This window comes from Oryctolagus cuniculus, chromosome 8 (assembly GCF_051225735.1).
Source record: "Oryctolagus cuniculus isolate XC-2025 breed Fujian yellow rabbit chromosome 8, ASM5122573v1, whole genome shotgun sequence".
Classification (NCBI taxonomy): domain Eukaryota; kingdom Metazoa; phylum Chordata; class Mammalia; order Lagomorpha; family Leporidae; genus Oryctolagus; species Oryctolagus cuniculus.
The window spans coordinates 79,912,949-79,931,878 of NC_142874.1; the positions used below are offsets into that span (position 1 = coordinate 79,912,949).

The 18,930-nt window shown below is 42.3% G+C and overlaps 1 protein-coding gene across 6 annotated transcripts in view; it reads right to left on the minus strand.

The window, feature by feature from the left end:
- UGT8 (UDP glycosyltransferase 8) overlaps positions 1-12,481 on the minus strand; it is a 101,485-nt gene extending 89,004 nt beyond the window's left edge. The window contains exons 1-2 of one of the 6 annotated variants that reach the window (XM_017347341.4): positions 11,896-12,481; positions 11,177-11,297 (exon numbers count right to left, since the gene is read on the minus strand). The gene's annotated coding sequence lies outside the window, so the exon portion shown is untranslated. Of the gene's footprint in view, positions 1-10,054; positions 10,318-10,553; positions 10,884-11,176; positions 11,386-11,895 lie in introns of those variants that run through there. The other 5 variants (XM_089302889.1, XM_008267465.5, XM_008267468.5 and 2 more) reach the window with 5 other exon arrangements.
- Positions 12,482-18,930: the final 6,449 nt, after the last annotated feature.

Genomic DNA, 18,930 nt, shown 5'->3' on the forward strand with positions numbered 1-18,930 from the left:
TGTTCTGGCACACCCAGATTGCACAAAGCCCACATATGACACTGAAACACTCCTTTTTCTCTTGAGTTTTTTCCCTTCACTATTGCTTCTCTGTCCCTGTTCCTTATTTCTTACTCTTCTTCTCAACTTCCCTCTCACTTTATCTTCCTTAAGACATACTCTCACAAATGTCTCCAAAGTATTTTCAAGGTCAAAAGAAAACACAGTTAGTGATTAGCATTAATATTCCTTAAAATAGTTTTCCCTCTAACCTTTATGCTTTCACTGTTTTGTCCCTCTTTTCAGTGGACAGGCAAACCTGTTTGACTAGTTTTCCTCTCAGCCCTGCTCTCCTGATTGGCTTAGTGAGTACCACCGCACAGCAAGTAAAGCATGAATGCAAAAAGCTATGTAAAGCACAAGGGCCTCCTTCAGGAACACAGTCCACAGGAAGGGCCTGAAGGTCTGGCACTGCCTACTCCTAGGGCAGCTCTCTCAGTGCAGGCAGACATCACTGTACCACCAATCATTCATACCACTGCCAGTAAAAGCACTTATTTAAACTAATTTTTAGTCATTCCTATTGATGCCTTTTCTATTCCACATGATGGATACAATAAGCATGAGGTAGAATCAGATTAAGTCGTTATTTTCAATGAAAAAGATCAAAACATTCTATGGATAAGCCTATACTCTAAATGTGGCACAGAGGTGGAATCAAGTTTGTTTTGTGTGTGTACATATGCAGTTCCTAAAGCAAAGTAGAAAAATCTGAATTTGCAAAGGAGGATTCTTTCTGTGGAAAGACTTAACTTGATATTGCTTTAAATAGCAAAGTCCTTGGGTATATTTAGAATATGATACGTTTTTGCTTATTTAAAACAGGTACAAAAAGAGACTGATGGAGCAGGGGGGATCTTCAATCCTTTGGTTCACTCCCCAAATGGCCCCCACAGTCAGGTTTGAGACAGGCTAAAAGTAGGATCCCCAAACTTCATCTGGGTCTCACATATGATGACAGGAGCTCAACTACTTAAGTCATCTTCCCCTGCCTTTCCTGGCGTATTAGCAGGAAACTGGATCAGAAGTGGATAGCAAGGCCTAAAACAGACAACTCTTACATGAGATTCCCAGTGTCACAAGGGGCAGCTTAACCATTGTGCCTCAATGCAAGCCCCAAAACATGGTGTATTTCAAAATTAATATCTATTATTTAATGTAAAATATTTCTAACATACAGAAAATCATAAATATTAATATAGCAAACATCTATATACCCACCATCTATGTTTTAAGAAGTACTTGTACAGCTTGTATGTTTTTTAAATTTCAGGGACCATTGCTGAGCAGTGGGTTAGGCTACCACATTCAGCACCAGCATTCTATATCACAGAATTTGTTCTATTCCCAGTTTCTCCCTTTCTGATCCACCTCCCTGTTAATGTGCCTGGGAAAACAAGGGAAGATGACCTAAGAACCTTAGGCCCCAGCAACCTATGTGGAAGATCCAGATGTAGTTCCTGTCTGCCGGTTTCATCATGGCACAAACCTGGCTGTTGGGGCCATTTAGGGAGTGAACCAGCAGATGAAAAACTCTTTTTCTGGCTTTCCTTCTACATTACTATGCCTTTCAAATAAATTAAATAAATCTTTAAAAAATTCTACTTCTTGGGGCTGGCGCCATGGCTCACTTGGCTGGCCCTCTGCCTGCGGCGCCGGCATCCCATATGGGTACCAGGTTCTAGACCTGGCTGCTCCTCTTCCAGTCCAGCTCTCTGCTGTGGTCCAGGAGGGTAGTGGAGGATGGCCCAAGTGCTTGGGCGCCTGCACCCGCATTGGAGACCAGGAGGAAGCACCTGGCTCCTAGCTTCAGATCGGCATAGCTCCGGCCATTTGGGGGATGAACTAACGGAAGGGAGACCTTTCTCTCTGTCTCTCTCTCTCACTAACTCTGTCAAAAAAATTTTTAAAAATAAAATAAAAATAAAAAATTCTAGTTCCATAAATGTAATTCAATTTATAAAAACTGAATTTCTAAGAAATTTTTCAAGAACACCTGACTACAGAAAATGAAGCAAATTTGTACACTTGATTCTATTTTCTAATTTTATGAGCACATATTGAAACTGAATGTCTAAGAGAATTAGCCCCATTGTTATGGTTTATTAAGGTAAGTTATAGCTAATACTGTAAGTTAAAAATTACTGGTGTCTTCTGTGAAAAAAAAAAATGACCTAAATGAAAGATCTCTGTGAGTGAAATCCTAGTGGAAAGAACAGGCCATCAAAGAAGGAGATACCTTTCTCTGAAGGGAGGAGAGAACTTCCACTTTGACTATAACCTTATCTAAATAAGATCGGAGTTGGCAAATTCAAAAGGCTTCCATAGCCTTGGCAACTCTTGACAAGAGCCTAGGGTGATTACAGATGCCATAAATAAGAGTGTCAATTGTTAAATCAACAGCAGGAGTCACTGTGCACTTACTCCCCATGTAGGATCTCTGTCCTTAATGTGTTGTACAATGTAAATTAATGCTATAACTAGTACACAACAGTACTTTACACTTTGTGTTTCTGTGTGGATGCAAACTGTTGAAATCTTTAGTTAGTATATACTAAATGGATCTTCTGTAAATAAAGATAAATCTTGATGTGAATGGGATGGGAGTGGGAGTGGGCGATAAGATGGTTGCGGGTGGGAGGGAGGTTTTGGGTTGAAAAAGCCACTGTAATCCAAAAGCTGTACTTTGGAAATTTATATATATTAAATAAAAGCTAAAAAATAAAAATAAAAAATAAAGAAAGAAGATCAAACAAAAATTATTGGTGTCTTGAAAACATTTCCTATTTTAAATTTCTTCAAAACCAATACAAATGCAAAATGATTTTACAAATATCTTGTTATGTAATACTGCCAAATCAAGCAAATATTTAACAATTCAGTTACATATGTAAATATTTTACTAGGCAGAATTACTTACAGAGCATTTCTGTTATCTACATCAAGTCCATGCAAACTGATACCTTCAAAATAAAACCAATATAGTCGCTCTTACACATTAGCTATTCAGGTAGATAGCAAAACACATATATTCTCTGAAATGTTCCCATTATATGTTCTTTCCATGTGATCCAAATGTCTTAAAATTGACATTAATTTCTAGCCATAGTACAAGAACTGACCTAAGTTGTCTTACGTATCTTGTCATCTTTCATAAACCCAAAGGTATCATTTTGTTTTGGCTGTGCACTCCTCAACGCTTACCTAGGTGTGGCACCCCAGTAATAAGTCAATTTCAACTTGACATTTGTTAACCCTGTAAAGGAGTACTGGACAGCATACACTCTGAAACCGAGCCAGTGAGTGAACACATAATATGGAACTGGCAAAACTCCTAAACTGAACATTACCTGGATAGATCACTATGTTTTGCAAATAACAGGACCATATATCATGACAAAGTAAGAATGGCTATCAAAAAGCACTAGATGTGCTGGTAGCAAAGAGTGTGGCTGGAGAATTCCAAGAACAGCATATGAAATATTAAATTAAGTACCATATTAAGTTTAAATGATATTAAACTTAAGTTAATAAATTAACAAATAATTTAACTTGATATTAAAAATTACAATTACGTGCATAACAGACTTCCTTTCACCTTACATACATGGAATAAATTTCATTTACTCAACAAATATTTATCAAGTGTCCTAAAGGTACTTCTCTAAAATGGTAAATAATGACTAACAATAGAATGTACTGAAATAGTCATGCTAACTTGAATTTTAAAAGAATAATTAATTTTATCTATAACCAATTAATCACCTGTAAGCCTTACATACAATTAATAACAATATGTACTATACTCACTTGGTGAGTTTCTGAAGAAACCAGTTCATACATGACATTTTCTTAAAATACTATATGTACATATTCAAATAGAAAATTATTTTTGATATTTATCTCCAATATAAAGTATTCTATCATCCAAACACAGAAAATCCTAAGATAAAAGTAGGTATGTTTAAATTTTACCAGAGTAGACTCAAAAACATAAAAACAAACATCTAGAAATCAATCCTTCCCTTATTACAAACAGGTTAATAATTCGTCTCACATTATTAATTTTTGAAACTCCACAACATATGGAATTGTCTTCTGAATCATCAGATATTAAATTAGGGGCAGACATTTGGCACAGAAGCTAAGAAGCTGCTTGGGAAGCCTACATTCCACACTGAAGTGCCTGGGTTAGAGTCCCAGTTCTGCTCCTGACTCTAGCTTCCTGCTAATGTGCAACCTGGGAAACAGCAGTTGATGGCTTAAATACTTGGGTCTCTGCCACCCATGTGAAAGACCCAGCTGAAACTCTGGGCTTCTGTCTTAACCTGTTCCAGTCCCTGCTAATAGGCATTTAGGGAGTGAATCTGCAGATAGAAAATCTCTCTGTGTCTATCTTCTGTCTCTTTCTCTCTCTCTCTCAGTATTTTTGCCTTTCAAATAAATAAACACATAAATAAAATATTTTTTAAATTATATTTTGTTAACCCGTGATACCACTGGTCTTTTTGTTGTTTTCAGAGTCCGAAAGAGTACTTCAGAAAGTTTGTAGAAAAAGTGGAATCAAAAGATGAGCTTATTTTGGTGTGAAAAAACTGAAATTCATGTACAATTTTGGCACAATATATATTTTCCATTAACTTTTTGAAGAACTCCAATATGAAAATAGATAACAATATCTTGATTATCTCAGGAACTAGGAAACACATATCAGGAATACTTTAAAAAAAAAGGCATGAAAAATGCCTATGATTTGCTTATCAGATTTTTTTAAAGATTTATTTTATTTATTTAAAAGGCACAATGACAAAGATGGAGGGATTCAGACAAAGAGAGAAATTGTCCATCCACTGGTCCCTACATGGCTACAATAGCCTGGGCTCAGATAGGCCTAAGCTAGGAGCCTTGAACTCCATCTGGGTTTCCCACATAAGTGGCAGAAATCCAAGCCCTTGGACCATTTTCCACCACCTTTCCAGGCTTAGCAGGAAGCTGGATAGGAAAAACTTGCACTGACCCTCTGATATGGAATGCTGGTGTCGCAAGCATCAGCTTAACTTGCCATGCCATAGCACCAGGCCCCCAAGTGTTTTTAAAACGTCACACAGGGGGCCACCACTGTGGCACAGCAGGTTAACGCCCTTGGTCTGAAGCACCGGCATCCCGGAATGGGCGCCAGTTCGAGACCCCGCTGCTCCACTTCTGATCCAGCTCTCTGCTCTGGCCGGGGAAAGCAGCAGAAGATGGCCCAAGTCCTTGGGCCCCTGCACCCGCGTGGGAGACCCAGAGGAGGCACCTGGCTTCTGGCTTCCGATAGGCACAGCTCTGGCCATTGTAGCTAACTGGGGAGTGAACCATTGGACGGAAGACTTCTCTATCTCTCTGCCTCTCTGTGTAACTCTGACTTTCAAATAAATAAATAAATCTTTAAAAAAAAAAATCACACAGGAAAGGATGTGTGACACAGGACTGCCACCTTAAGTCTGGGCAGGTCTACTTCTAATGTAGTTTCTCCCTAATGTATCCTGGGAGGCAGCAGAGGATGGTTCAAGGGTTTGGGCTCCTGTCATCCATGTGGGACACTACGATGGAGTTCCTGGCTCCTGGCTCCTGACTTCAGCAGGGCCTAGCCAAGGCTCTTTTAGGCATTTGAAGAGTAGACCAGAAGATGGACGATCTCTCTTTCTCTCCCAGTTCTCTGTTGCTATACCTGTCAATTAGGTGAAACTAAATAAACATTAGGGCCGGTGCTGTGGTGCAGCGGGTTAAAGCCCTGCCCTGCAGTGCCAGAATCCCATATGGACATGAGTTCAAGACCCGGCTGTTCCACTTCCAATCCAGCTCTCTGCTATGGCTTGGGAAAGCAGTGGAAGATGGTCCAAGGCCTTGAGCCCCTGCACCCGCGTTGGAGACCCAGAGGAAGCTCCTGGTTCCTGGCTTTGGATCGGCGCAGCTCGGGCCATTGCAGCCAATTGGGGAGTGAACTAACTGATCGAAGACCTCTCTCTCTTTCTCTTTGCCTCTCCTTCTCTCTGTGTAACTCTGACTTTCAAATAAATAAATAAATCTTTAAAATAAATAAGCAAACAAACATTAAAAACAAACAAACAAAAAAACGTGTAAAGGCTAGCAGACCTTGCTAACTTCTCCCAGAACATTTGTGGCAACTCCCACCCTTTCTTCAAGGACTATTTACTTTGTTCTGTCTGCAACCTTCAAATTTTTCAATTATTGCTATTTTACTGGCTTCTAACCCATAGTATATGATCAAGTTTTCATCTCAAACTGTCTTTTTGATCTACTGCCCTGAATCCTGAGAACCAGCAGTTTTGAAGCAAAAGTCACTAAGGACATCCTACTTACAGATCCAAGTCATGTTTTCATAAAAACAACTAGCATGTATTAACACAAACCAGTAACCTTCCACACGTTGTGCCTGACAGAACTTACCTGATTCAATCCTCACAGCAGCACTATTCTGAGGATTAAAAGAAGCACTTGGGTCCCCAATTTGTGGATGAGCAAATGGAATTGTGAGACCAAGGTCTCGGGACTATTAGGGACAAAACCAGGACTCTCTAATACCTCTCATTGTAGTATCTGACCTCTTATTTCTTGAAATGCTTTTCCTTTAGCGACAAAGAAATAGAAAGAGAGAGAGAGAGAGAGAAAGAGAGAGAGAAATAAAGAAAAAGAGAGCGAGAGAAAGAAAGAAAAAGAAAAAAGAAAAGAAAGAAAAGAAAAGGAAAAACAGAAAAGAAAGAAAAGAAAAGGAAAAGGAAAAGGAAAAGGAAAAGGAAAAGGAAAAGGAAAGGAAAGGAAAGGAAAGGAAAGGAAAGGAAAGGAAAGGAAAGGAAAGGAAAGGAAAAGAAGGAAAGAAAACCGCTCCCCACCTAGTTTTTCCCTTCCTCTCTTCCTCTGGACCTTCTGGTTGTTCTGTTTCTCTGTATTTCTCTAGCTAACTCTCCTCAAGCTTCTATTTCCTGCTTAAATCTTGGTACTTGCCCTAGAAACATATCAACTTTTGTGTGCAATCACCTATGTGCTGGAAGCTGCTAAATCAGTTCAGCCAGCCAGCCAGCCAGCCAGCCATCCTTTTGCTCACCTACCTACTATCTAGCCAAGGACCTCTCTTCTCAGAACTTGTATAGCATTATCACTGGTCATCGATCTCCTGTTGCCTTTTCTATGAGCACTTCATATTCCACATGTCAAAAACGGAAGTCAGTCACCCCTGCATCTCAAATCTGCCTCTCCCTCAAGTCTGTTCCCTATCCTCCTGTCCCACCCTCCCCCACTCCCCCATCAAACCACCTAATCTCAAGGACTCCGCCTCCTGAATAGCTCCATGACCACACTTGTTCTTTAGCTTACTGCTGCCTCTTTAGTGGTAAGGTCCTCATCTTCTATTACCAAGGTCATTTCAATATCTTCTCAATGGCAGTTACCATTTCACATTCCTCAGATCCATCCTTCTAGATTGCTGAGAGAGTTGTCTTCTCATTATATCATCCCATTGCCTAAAACAACCTCGGAAAGAAAATGGTCCACTCCTCAGTATGGCAAACAGCCCTCTATGTTCTGACTCCTGCTTACAACCACTCATCTTTTACATCACCTTCTTCCAAGCTTTTATAGTCTGCTGCTTCCATGCAGAAGTGGCCACTTCCAAATATCTGTGTAGAGGACTCTGTGCACATCGTTATCACAGCACTTGCACCATTTATAGCACTCTCCTGTACCCACGGAAACTAACCTCTTTCCTATCCATTTCTCTCTTGTTAACCCAGAGCCTTCTCAGGGTCTCAGCTGTCTCCCATCCCCACAGCACAGTGCATGGCACAGAGTAGGTTTTCAACAAATATCTGTTGAAGAGAAACGTGAATATTTATAAATGCTTCAGATTAAGATGGTATGATCACCACTGTTTTAGAGACTAAATTAAATTACAACTCCTGCATGGGTAGGTATGCAAAATAATATTTAAATAACTAAACAAGTCCCAAGTGTGGTTAGCAGATCACATTATTCATTTCTAGCTTTCAGGAAAAGGAAATGGTAACAGCATTACATATGGTCAGAATTCCAGCGGTAGAAAGTGGTGTGTAAAACATACAATACATATCCTAAATGAAGTCAATATGGGCCTGTCATAAAAGCAATATTTTTAAAGCACTGCTCCAATTTCACAGAAAAGTGAACAATTTTCAAAAGACAGACAAAATTTTCTATAATAAAAGAAAATGTAATTGTGTATTTAGAAGCCATGTTTCTGAAAACTTCAACCATACATCTTACAATCCAGTCCAGAAATACAGCATGTAAAGACAAAATATCTGTCACAAAATCCATAGGCTTTCTACTCAGGCAACAGTCCAGATCGTACCAGGGAAAAGGAGACAACAGATAATATAGCAGGAGGGCCGCTCGCAGCCTGACAGCACTAGAAAGTGATAGCTGATAACAGAAAGAGGACCCAGAAAAACCATAAAAAGAAGAATGGTACTTCTGTCTCCATTCTAGTATTTCAAGCCAGCAGGCTGAGACCATTTACAATAAACAAAAAACAGCTCTATACACCTCAACGAATAGTGCTATTCAATTCTTTATGAATCCACGCTCATAAAGATAACCCAACAAAAGAAAAATAACTTTCTAATATCCTCCAAGGGAACAAGGAACACAGTAAAATTTCACTTGTTTGTTTCAAGGTTTCAGTAATTAATGGAGTAAGGGGTCAGCTTTCCAGAAAATGTGCCTATTTTAACATGCACCAATTCAGATGATGTTAAAAAAAAAAAAAAAAAAACTGAGATACCCAGTATAAACAACCAAAACTTCTCACTCTGCTCATTTATCTTGGAATTCTCCAGGAGCATGCTGAAAACTGAGTATGAAACAAAACAGTAACAAATTTATTTTTGATATTTAAGCACATAAATAATTTTGAAAAGCAGTAGGAAGATTGAGAGTGGGGATGTTTGGCAATATTTAAATGGAACATAAACAAAAGGTTGTTATAACTTAAATTTAATCACTGAGAAATGTGAACTGGCAAACTATAAAAAATCCAGAAAATAAATTTTACAAAAAACAATTTTTGTTGAAAATATCTTTATTGCAATGCTATATTTATCCTAACATGAGCACCACGTATAAATACAAGAATGATGCTCTGGAGATTTTGGATTTAGGTAAAATTTGAACCTCTGGAATAGTATTAGCTGGAAAAAGTCAAAAGTATGGCGTTACTCAGCCGTATCCAAGTTGTAAATAGAGATTCAAGTGTTTTACTAAATGTCAGGGCACCATGCTTCACCACAGTATTAAACACTCCTATTGCACTAGGTCACACACTTATGTCAACTTAACCTTGTTGGTGGCAGGCAAACCAAATAATGCTAGCGTATTTCTCTCTAGCACTGCCTAGAATAGTTGCTGAAGTATATCCTAAACAAAACTTCTAACCACCAAGAGATAGCTTCTACCGGAGAAATCTAAGGCTTTAATTTACCGCATACTATTGCAGTGCCTGGCTTTTCAACTAATTTAAAAATCTCCCAAGAACACGGTGTGATTACTCCTAATGCTGTTAACTACAGTTTAAAAGCCCTGCCCAGCCTTCCTGCAAATGGTAGGCATGTATTCCCAGGATATGTGGGAATGAAGCATGCGGATTCTGAATGGATACAGATTTGGGGGGTGAAGGGGACAAGAAATGGTCAGACATAAAAACAACAGCAAACTTGGTATCTAGCCAAACTACCATACATCCCAAGTCATTCATCTTTGGAAACAAAACTTGTACAAGGTGACAGCCTCAAGGGGCTGAAAATTGAGTAATGTGGTTTTGATAACCTTTTCCCGTTGGAACTCAAGTGTAGAGGAGGAAAAAAAAAAAAAAAGAAAGGAAGGAAGAGAAAGAAAAAGGCTCTCCACTGCTAACGCTGGCTCCTAGCAAAGGTGACTCTCCAGATCACACCAGGCTTGAAAACGCCACCCATCCCCTGGATACCTGCTCTCCCCGTGAGAACGCCAGTCTCGCGGTCCCCCCTGCCGCCTTGCTGATGAGACACTCGAAGTTCTGCTTCTTCACCTGCTCAGCTCCCTGGCGGCCACCGCCACCACCACCACTACCAGTACTGCCAGCCCCACCCCCCAGCCTCCGGGATGAGAAAGGGTGATAGGAACCCCGGGTCCAAGTTCAGCAGCTATACTCTCCCTAAGCGGAGAGCATAGTGCAGCACGCTCCCCTCGCTCAACTTCATGAGCCCTCAGTTAAAACAGTAAACGTGTATTTACACACTGAGCACCCGGCTTGCGCCACCCCTGGGTGTCCTTTTGCCCGGGCGCACCGCGCGGACTGGCCCTCTCCGAGGCGGGCAGCCTTCTTTCCAAGTCCAGACCGACTTCCCCGGCCCCCTCGCCGTTCCTCCAGCCCGGGAAAGGCGCCCTTCTCCCCTGCCGCGCGCCCTTCTCTTGGCCCGCCCGCCAGCGCTCCCTTCCTCTCTCACCCCAAGGGCCCGCACGCGCTTCTCCTCAAAGCAAGGGCGCCCCACAGGTCCATTCCTGCGGGTCGCGCGGCTCCGGATGCCAGCGTGTGGTAAGCAGCCCCGACACGCTCCCCACCCCCAACGCGGCCGGCGCGAGTTCCCTCTTTGGGGCGGCCGAGAAGAGGAGAGTCGGAGAGGTCCCCAAAGCAACTCCCGGGGCCCCGCCGTCGCCGCCGGACACCCGGTTCGGGCCTCGGGGCTCCGCTGCGCACGTCTCTCCAGGGTCAAGTGCAAGGTCCTCCGTCAGATCGGCGCCCTGCAATCTCCTACCGCTGCGGGTAGGCAAGACGCGGCCGGACCCTCCAACGGGTGCCAGATGGGAGCGAAGAGGTAGCGGGCGTGACCCGGGGGGCCGCCTACAAAGACCTCCTTAACACTTCCCCAGCTCCGGCCTCGCTCTCTACCCCGCACCCCCCACCCCCACCCCGCCACCGACTCCTAACTCCCTCAGCCCAACCTCAGCAGAGCTTTCCAATTTCTACCCCCCACCCCGCCCCCGGATCGCCGCGAGCAAAACAACGCCCCTCTCCTCCTCCCAGCCCGCCCCCCTTCCCGCCGCGGGACGGCGTGGCCCCTCCGCTTACCTCGTCTCTCGACTGCGGTGCGTGAGTTTGAGCGTGTCTCAGCCGCGTAATCGTATCCGGGACAGGAGGGTGCGCTGGATCAGGTGTCGCCGCCTTCGGTGGTTCGGGGGCGTGAAGGAGGCTGCAGAACCGGCGTTGGCTTAGGACGGGCTCTCTGGGCTCCCGGCTGATGGCAATGCTTTAACCGTGCCCTCCCTCGGGCCCGCAGCGCGCCTGCTCCTCCGCAGCTCCCCCGCGGGCGGGCAGACGGGCGGACCCCCCCCTACACACACACACACACACACACACACACACTCCTCCCCACCCCTGCCAGCCGCGCCCCGCCCCGCGCGCGGTCAGCGGAGCCCGAGCGCGCCCCTGTCCTCCCTGCCTGGCTCAGCGGGGCACGACGCCGGCCGCCAGGCGCTCAGCCTCGCATCACACGCCTCGGGCTGCCAGCGCCTCCCGCTCCCGCGGCGGGAGCATGGACGCGGACGCGCCTCGGCGCCACGCGCTCACGCGCCAGCAGGCTGCCGCCAGGGTCGGCGGCCCGGGAGCGGGAGAGTCGCCCGCGGAGCCGCGGCAGGCGGGCGAGCAGGGGCTCTCGCCGAGCTTCCCGCCGCGCTCAAGCCGCGACCCCCTGCGGGCGCGTCCGTCGCCCCCTAGGCGGCAGCCCGCCTTTTTTCTCCTCTCGCCGGCGCCCTGAGCTCGGTGTGTGTGGCTGGCGCGCTTTGCCTCACCTTCTCAGCTTCCTCGCGAACCCAATCAAAAGTTCCACTTGGGCAAATGGGTGGGGGCGATAAGCGCCAGGAAGAGGAGGGGGTCGGGTCCCTGAGGCGAGCGGGCACCGGCGCGGCTGCCAACCGCGGGCTTCGCTTTGTGGAGGACGGTGGAGAACGCGAGTTTGGGTCGGGGGAGTCCCGTGAGAAGTAAATTGGGTTGCTGGGTACAGGAACAACCCTCCTCTAGGTCTCCCGCTGAAAAGAGCCATTTATGCCTTGCCGGGCTGAGCCTGTGGTGATTTTATTCTGACTAATCAGTGTTTGCCAGCCCCATATCCTTGCCAAGTTGGCGTCTGGGCCAGGAAGCAGCTCTTCCCAGGGCTTCCGTGGGGCGGCCTTCCTGTGGACCGCGGCTCCAAGGCGTCTTCGGCGTCTGGAGGTAGCTCCTGGGCTTCGTGGGAACCAGCGAAGTGTGAGAGCGCTGTTGGCTTTTCCGCTCAGCCTGGTAGGCGTTGTACACACAAGACTGGAGCTGAGTGGTTTATGTCCCCACTGTGAGGAGAGCAAAAGGCAGGTAGAACATGGGTTCCAGGAGCCAAGATGCCCCCACTGCACGCAAGCGTGGTGTGTTTAAGCTTGGGAAATCACAAAATGCCAATTCTGGCTGCCCTTTCCCTGCAGGTTGGGACTTTGCTCCCTGAGGTAAGAAAACAGAAGTTGTGTTTTTACTGTATCTGTTATTGCGGAACAATAAATAAAACACTGATGTCACCTGCTATTATTTTTTAAAACATTTTTTAATTAATATTTCTTGTCTTTTTTTTTAAAGATTATTTATTTGAAAGGCAGAGTTACAGACAGGCAGAGGTGGGGAGAGAGAGAGAGGTCTTCCATCCGCTGGTTCACTCCCCCAATGACCACAATGGCTGGAGCTGAGCTGATCCAAAGCCAGGTGCCAAGAGCTTCCTCCGTCTTTCCCACGTGGGTGCAGGAGCCCAAGGACCCTTTGCTGCTTTCCCTGGGCCATAGCTGGATAAGAAATGGAGCAGCCAGACCTTGAACCAGCTCCCATATGGCATGCCAGCACTGCAAGTGGTGGCTTTACCTGTTAAGCCACAGAGCGGGCCCCAACCTGCTATTATTTTTTAAATCTGTGTACGTTTTAAGAAGTGCAGTGTCTGAAGTCCCTGAACTCAAGAGGGTTCACAGGGAAACATATTTTCACATGTAGATTTCAAAAAATCTACTTCCCTTCTTTGCTGATTAAACACTTGAAAACATCTTTCTGGCCTTTGTACCAGGCCTAGGGAATTTACGGTCTTGTATGTTTATTTCTTGTTCATGTCATACTAAGCATAACCATTTGACCTACCAGGTACATCCTCGGACTACCTGGTCCCAAGCCTGTTGTGTCCTGAAGTCTCCAGCTTCAGGCTAATGCAGTTCTTAGGAGGCAAAGGTTGACTCAGGTAGTTAGATACATGTGGTAGACCCAGGTTGAGTTCCCAGCTCCTGGCTTTGGCCCGACTTATTCTAGGCTGCTGTGGGCATTTAAGGAGTAAGCTAACAGATGGGTTTCTCTCTGTCTCTTTCTCCTCACAACTTAAATGAGTACATTTCGTAAAATTTGCACTATAAAGGCCTGGTGTTGCAGCTAGCTCCTTAAAGCTGTCACCTGCAACACCAGCATCCCATATGGGCACTGTTTAGAGTCCCAGCTGCTCCACTTCCAATCAAGTTCCCTGCTAATGAGCCTGGAAGAGCAGCAGAAGATGGCCCAAATGTCACTCACGTGAAGACCTAGCTGAAGCTCCTGGCTGCTGACTTCAGCCTCGCCCAACCCTAGCTGATGCAGCCATTTGGGGAGTGAACCAATCAATTGAAGATTCACTTTCTCTCCCTCTCTCTCTCTACCTCTGCCTCTCCCTCTCTGTAATTCCTCTTTTTGAATAAATAAAGAAAGAAAATATTTGAATAATTGTACTAGAAAATGCCCCAAATAAACATTAAACAAATAACAGTAAAGAAAGAACTTAAGATTTTTTCTTTAAAAAATTTAAAATGTAGATTCCAAAATCTGCATTTGAAAATATATCCCCCTGTGAACCCTCTTGAGCTCAGGTACTTCAGATACTGCACTTCTGAAAACATACACACATTTAAAACAATTCATTTTCTTAAATGTCAAGCTTCTGACAAGCATTTGTTTTGCTAATGCATATGTGAATACTTGATAAAAACTTGATCATCAGAAATTAAAAACTTTTTTACTTTATGAAAATCTTTCTAAAATGCATGCCACATCTTTGTGATTAGTGAAATCACATAAATTGGCCATCTTATGAGATTTAGTCAGACTTGCAGGTGGAAAAGGCATTGCTATGTATTAGCTGTCCAAGTGCATCTAGCATCTGTCTATTGTCTTCCATTCCTTACAGCTCTGCACAAAGAGCTGTCCATAACTTAAAATTAGTTCAATTGTATAAATAGTTGAATTGCATTCTTGTAGTTTGGCATTGGCATTTTAAAAACAAGAAATTAATAACAATCACTGTCTTTTAATTTTTTATTTATTTTAGAAATAGAGGGACAGAGAGATACAGATAACTCACCAAACCCAGTTCACTCCTAGATGATCACAGCTCTGAAACCAGAGCTAAGGAATCAATATGTTCCTCACATGAGTGGCAGGGACCCAACTACTTGAACCATCACCAGCTGCCTCCTGGGGTGCATATTAGCAGGAAACTGGAATCAGGATCAGAACCCAGACTGGAACCCAGGCTCTCCAAGATAGCATCTGGTATCCAAGTGGCATCTTAACCACTGCACCAAGTGCCCACCCCTGGAAAAAGGTATTAAAATTCACTCATTATTCGTGTAGATTACATGTGTCAATATGCTCAATGTTTTTTTTTTTAATGCTTGTTATGATATTTTTGGACAAGTGAGCTCATATGATTTTATTGGAAAATATCAATAACCATATGAAAGATATTAACTTGATCTGGTAATCATTAAAAATTAACTCTGGAACCAGACTACCCCATATTGAATTTCAGCCTCACCATTTGTCAGTTCTGTGACCTTTGGCATGTTACCTAGCTTCCTTGATTTCCTTGCATACAAAGTGAAATAATAATAGCATCTACTTCATAAAGTTATTGTAAGAATTATAGGAACTAAATTGTAAGTTGCAGAAGAAACAGCACCTGGACCTAGTAAATGACCCAAAATTTGGCCATTTAAATTATTTACCTGCAACTGTCACTGGCAATGGGGAAGTTAATCAACATATTAAGTTCTTTTGTGGCTGTTGTGTTTATTGACAGATTTAATAAGGGATTTTTCTATTACAGGAGAAAATGTCCTGTTTTTAGCTTCTTTGCTATTTTTCTTGGACTTATTTTTCATACAATGTTCTAATGCTTTGCCTTTTACTATAATAAGTGAACTAGTTAGTACTTTTTACAAAGAGTTCTTAGATTCAATTTACTCACCTCACTGGTTCTACTCTTTTTGTTCATCTAGCAAGTATTTTTTTAATCACCCAACTTATGCTCAGTGTAGAGAATTTTCCTCCTACACCCCCCAAAATTCTTTCATAGATTCTGCCCTTGGCAGGAGAATCAGCTTACAAAAACATAGAAAAATGTGAGTGTATAAGTGTAGTTTCTTAAAATGTAATCAAGTATCAGTTGCATAAAAAATACAATAAGTAGTGAGGGAAAAGAGAAAAGAAGATTAATACTAACTAGACTTGTTAAAAAAGGATCTTGGGGGGCCGGCACTGTGGCTCACTTGGTTAATCCTCCACCTGCGGCACCGGCATCCCATATGGGCACCGGGTTCTAGTCCCAGCTGCTCCTCCTCCAGGCCAGCTCTCTGCTATGGCCCAGGAGGGCAGTGGAGGATGGCCCAAGTGCTTGGGCCCTGCACCCACATGGGAGACCAGGAGGAAGCACCTGGCTCCTGGCTTCGGATCAGCGCAGCGCTGGCCATAGCAGCCATTTGGGGAGTGAACCAATGGAAGGAAGACCTTTCTCTCTCTCTCTCTCTCTCACTGTCTGTAACTCTACCTGTCAAATAAATAAATAAATAAAAGATTTAAAAAAAGATCTTGGGAATGGTTTCAGTAGAAGTAAATGGTACTTGGTGAGAATAAAATAATCTATTATTATTCTTTCTGGGCAATTTTGATAATCCTAAAAGTATATAATATTAAAAATATCCTAAACGTGAAATACACTGACTTGTTCAATTATATTTTTCACATGATTGAACAGAAAATTGAGCTCTATAGGAGCAGACCCTGCAAGACAGTCCAGCCATAAATATGAATGTGGTGATGTCCTCTGCACCTGCAGGAAGTTGGTATTGTAAGACGGAAGAGTAAATAAATGAAACATACAATCAGACAACTATGATGAAAGGACAGAAGTACTGCAAAGGAAGAAGGGTAACTATGAGAGAGTCTAGGAAAACTTCACAATGAATTGACACTTGAGTTGTGTTTTGAAAGATGAATTAAAAGTCAGTAAGTTGGCACAGTGATGTGGCACAGCAGGTTAAGCTATTGCCTGGAATTCTGGCATCCTATAATTGCACTGGTTTGTGTCTTGGCTGCCCAACTTCTGATCCAGCTTCTTGCTATTGCACCTGGGAAAGCAGCAGAGGATGGCCCAAGTCCTTGGGTCCCTGCACCCACTTGGGAGAACCAGGAGTTTCAGGCTCTTGAATTTGGCCTGGTCAAGCCCCAGGAGTTGTGGCCATTTGAGGAGTGGACCAGCAGATGGAAGATCTCTCACTCTATTTCTCTCCCTATCTGTAACCCTGCCTTTCAAATAAATAAATAATGTTTTTAAGTCAGTAAGTTAACAAAGAGGACAACTCAAGAAAAAAGAATAGTTCAGTGGTTAATACTTCTCTCTCTAAATAAATTATCCATTATCATATATAGTCCCTATAATATATCTCATTATCATTGACTTGAACATTTTCTGATAAAGTTACCTACTTGGCTTATTTCTTCCATTTTCAAGTAGAAATAATAGAGACAATACCTGCTGACAAAATATAGGGGAGAAATAGGCAGTATGATTGCTGGATGCATATAAATGCATTTAACATATTTTAATGGAAGAAGAATGCAGAGATGAGATAAGGATGGGTTTTAAATGAAGACCTCTAACAAGAATAGTAGACAAGAAAGTGTGCTTAAAAAATCTAGACAGCATTGTATCACAGAATCAAACTACTGGTTTGTATCTAGCACTTTGAAGTAGAATAGGAAAAAAATAAAAAAATATAATTTCCATCAAAAAAAATCTAGACAAGTTTTAGGCATTTTACTGTAAGTGGATCAGGGCTAAAAAAAGTTATGATCTATTCAGATGTTGAAACAATTGCAGAAGATAATTTCATAGATTAATAACTTAATATATACATTTTCCTTTAAAATTCTCAAAAATGACACTGCCTAAAATCAAGTACAAATGATACACTTTTGTATCATTTGACTCAGTAATGTAGACCAGATAAAGAGTATGAAGATATACAAAGATATATTAGGTCTGGTGTGAAACTATTCTCCATTAGAATAATAAAAATTAAGTTTTCTACATGAGTCCTCAATAATGTGTTTCAGGAATAATAATACCAAGAGTGACCTTGTTTAACTCTGATTAAAAATCCTGGAGGTAGATACTACTTTTATTCTGTATAAGGTAGAGTAGCACAGGGTTGAAAAATAAAAATTATCCAAGGTCACAGCTGGGAAAGTAGCAAAACCAGGAATTGAACTGAAATCTGTTTGAGTCAGTGTTCATGTCTTGAACTGCTGGGGTTATTCCTACTGAATCCCATAGTGTGTACAAATCTTGGTCAGAAGAAAGGCTGCGCTACATAAATCCAACCCAACTCTGGGGAAACCTCAAAATTCAGGAAGCGTGTAACAAACCCTGTGCGCTTTGCTGTGTATCTTCTTTTACACCCAGAGAAAAGGCTTTATAAATAAATCACAAGACAAATATGTCTCATGATAATAGGGCTTTAATTTCCTGTGCATCCATGTTTGATAATTTGCCTTTTTTTAAATTTCTGTGTATAGCAGACTCTGGTATGCTACATATCTTAGTTTGAACATTAAACCTTAGAGTAAATCAAACAAATATCACGCACAAAGTCCACATACTAAAAATAGGTACAGCATCACTTTATGTTTTCCTTATGTGCTTTCATTTTTAACTTTTCCTATCATCTCTTATTTTCATGTATACATTAGTTTTTTTTTTAAAAAAAGATTTATTTTATTTATTTGAAAGGCAGAATTGCAAAGAGAGAGGGACAAAGAAAGAGAGAGAGAGAGAAGAGAGAGAGAGATCCTCCATCTGATGATTCGCTCCCCAAATGTCCACAATGGCTAGGACTAATGATGTCTATTGTCAAATAATCAAAATCATTGAAAAATAAAGACTCTATCTGGGTCTCCCACATGGGTGGCAGGTGCCGAATGCGTTCTCATACAGGATGTGGGCATCATCACGGGCAGCAGCTAAACCTGCTGCACCACAATGCCAGCCCCAAGCATTAGCTTCTGACTTTCAGTTTCAACAGTACACATTCTGTATTTACATGTTATATTCTATAGTATACACATTTTATATCTACAGATTAGTTTTTAAGTTTTTGTAATTTAGTATAGTCTGTTATGCATTACAGACTACATTAGGAAATCTTGATTTTGTGGGTCAAATTGTAACAGAGAGGAAGGATCAGAGGAGTGAAGAGGGATTTCTAGAACTTTGGAAAGGATATAGATAGTTACACTGCGTGAAAACTTCTATATTGTCATTAACAGATTTTTAGAATAAATCCTCTAAAAGACTATCTCATAAAAATAGAAAACCAAAAAAACTTTTATTTTTCAATAATTTTGATTATATAGCAATAGACATCATTAGTTTATTCTATGTGTCTTTCTAAAAATATTATGTGCATGATTATAAAATATTATCAATGAAAATCTGTTCCCTAATCTAGTCTCCAACAAAC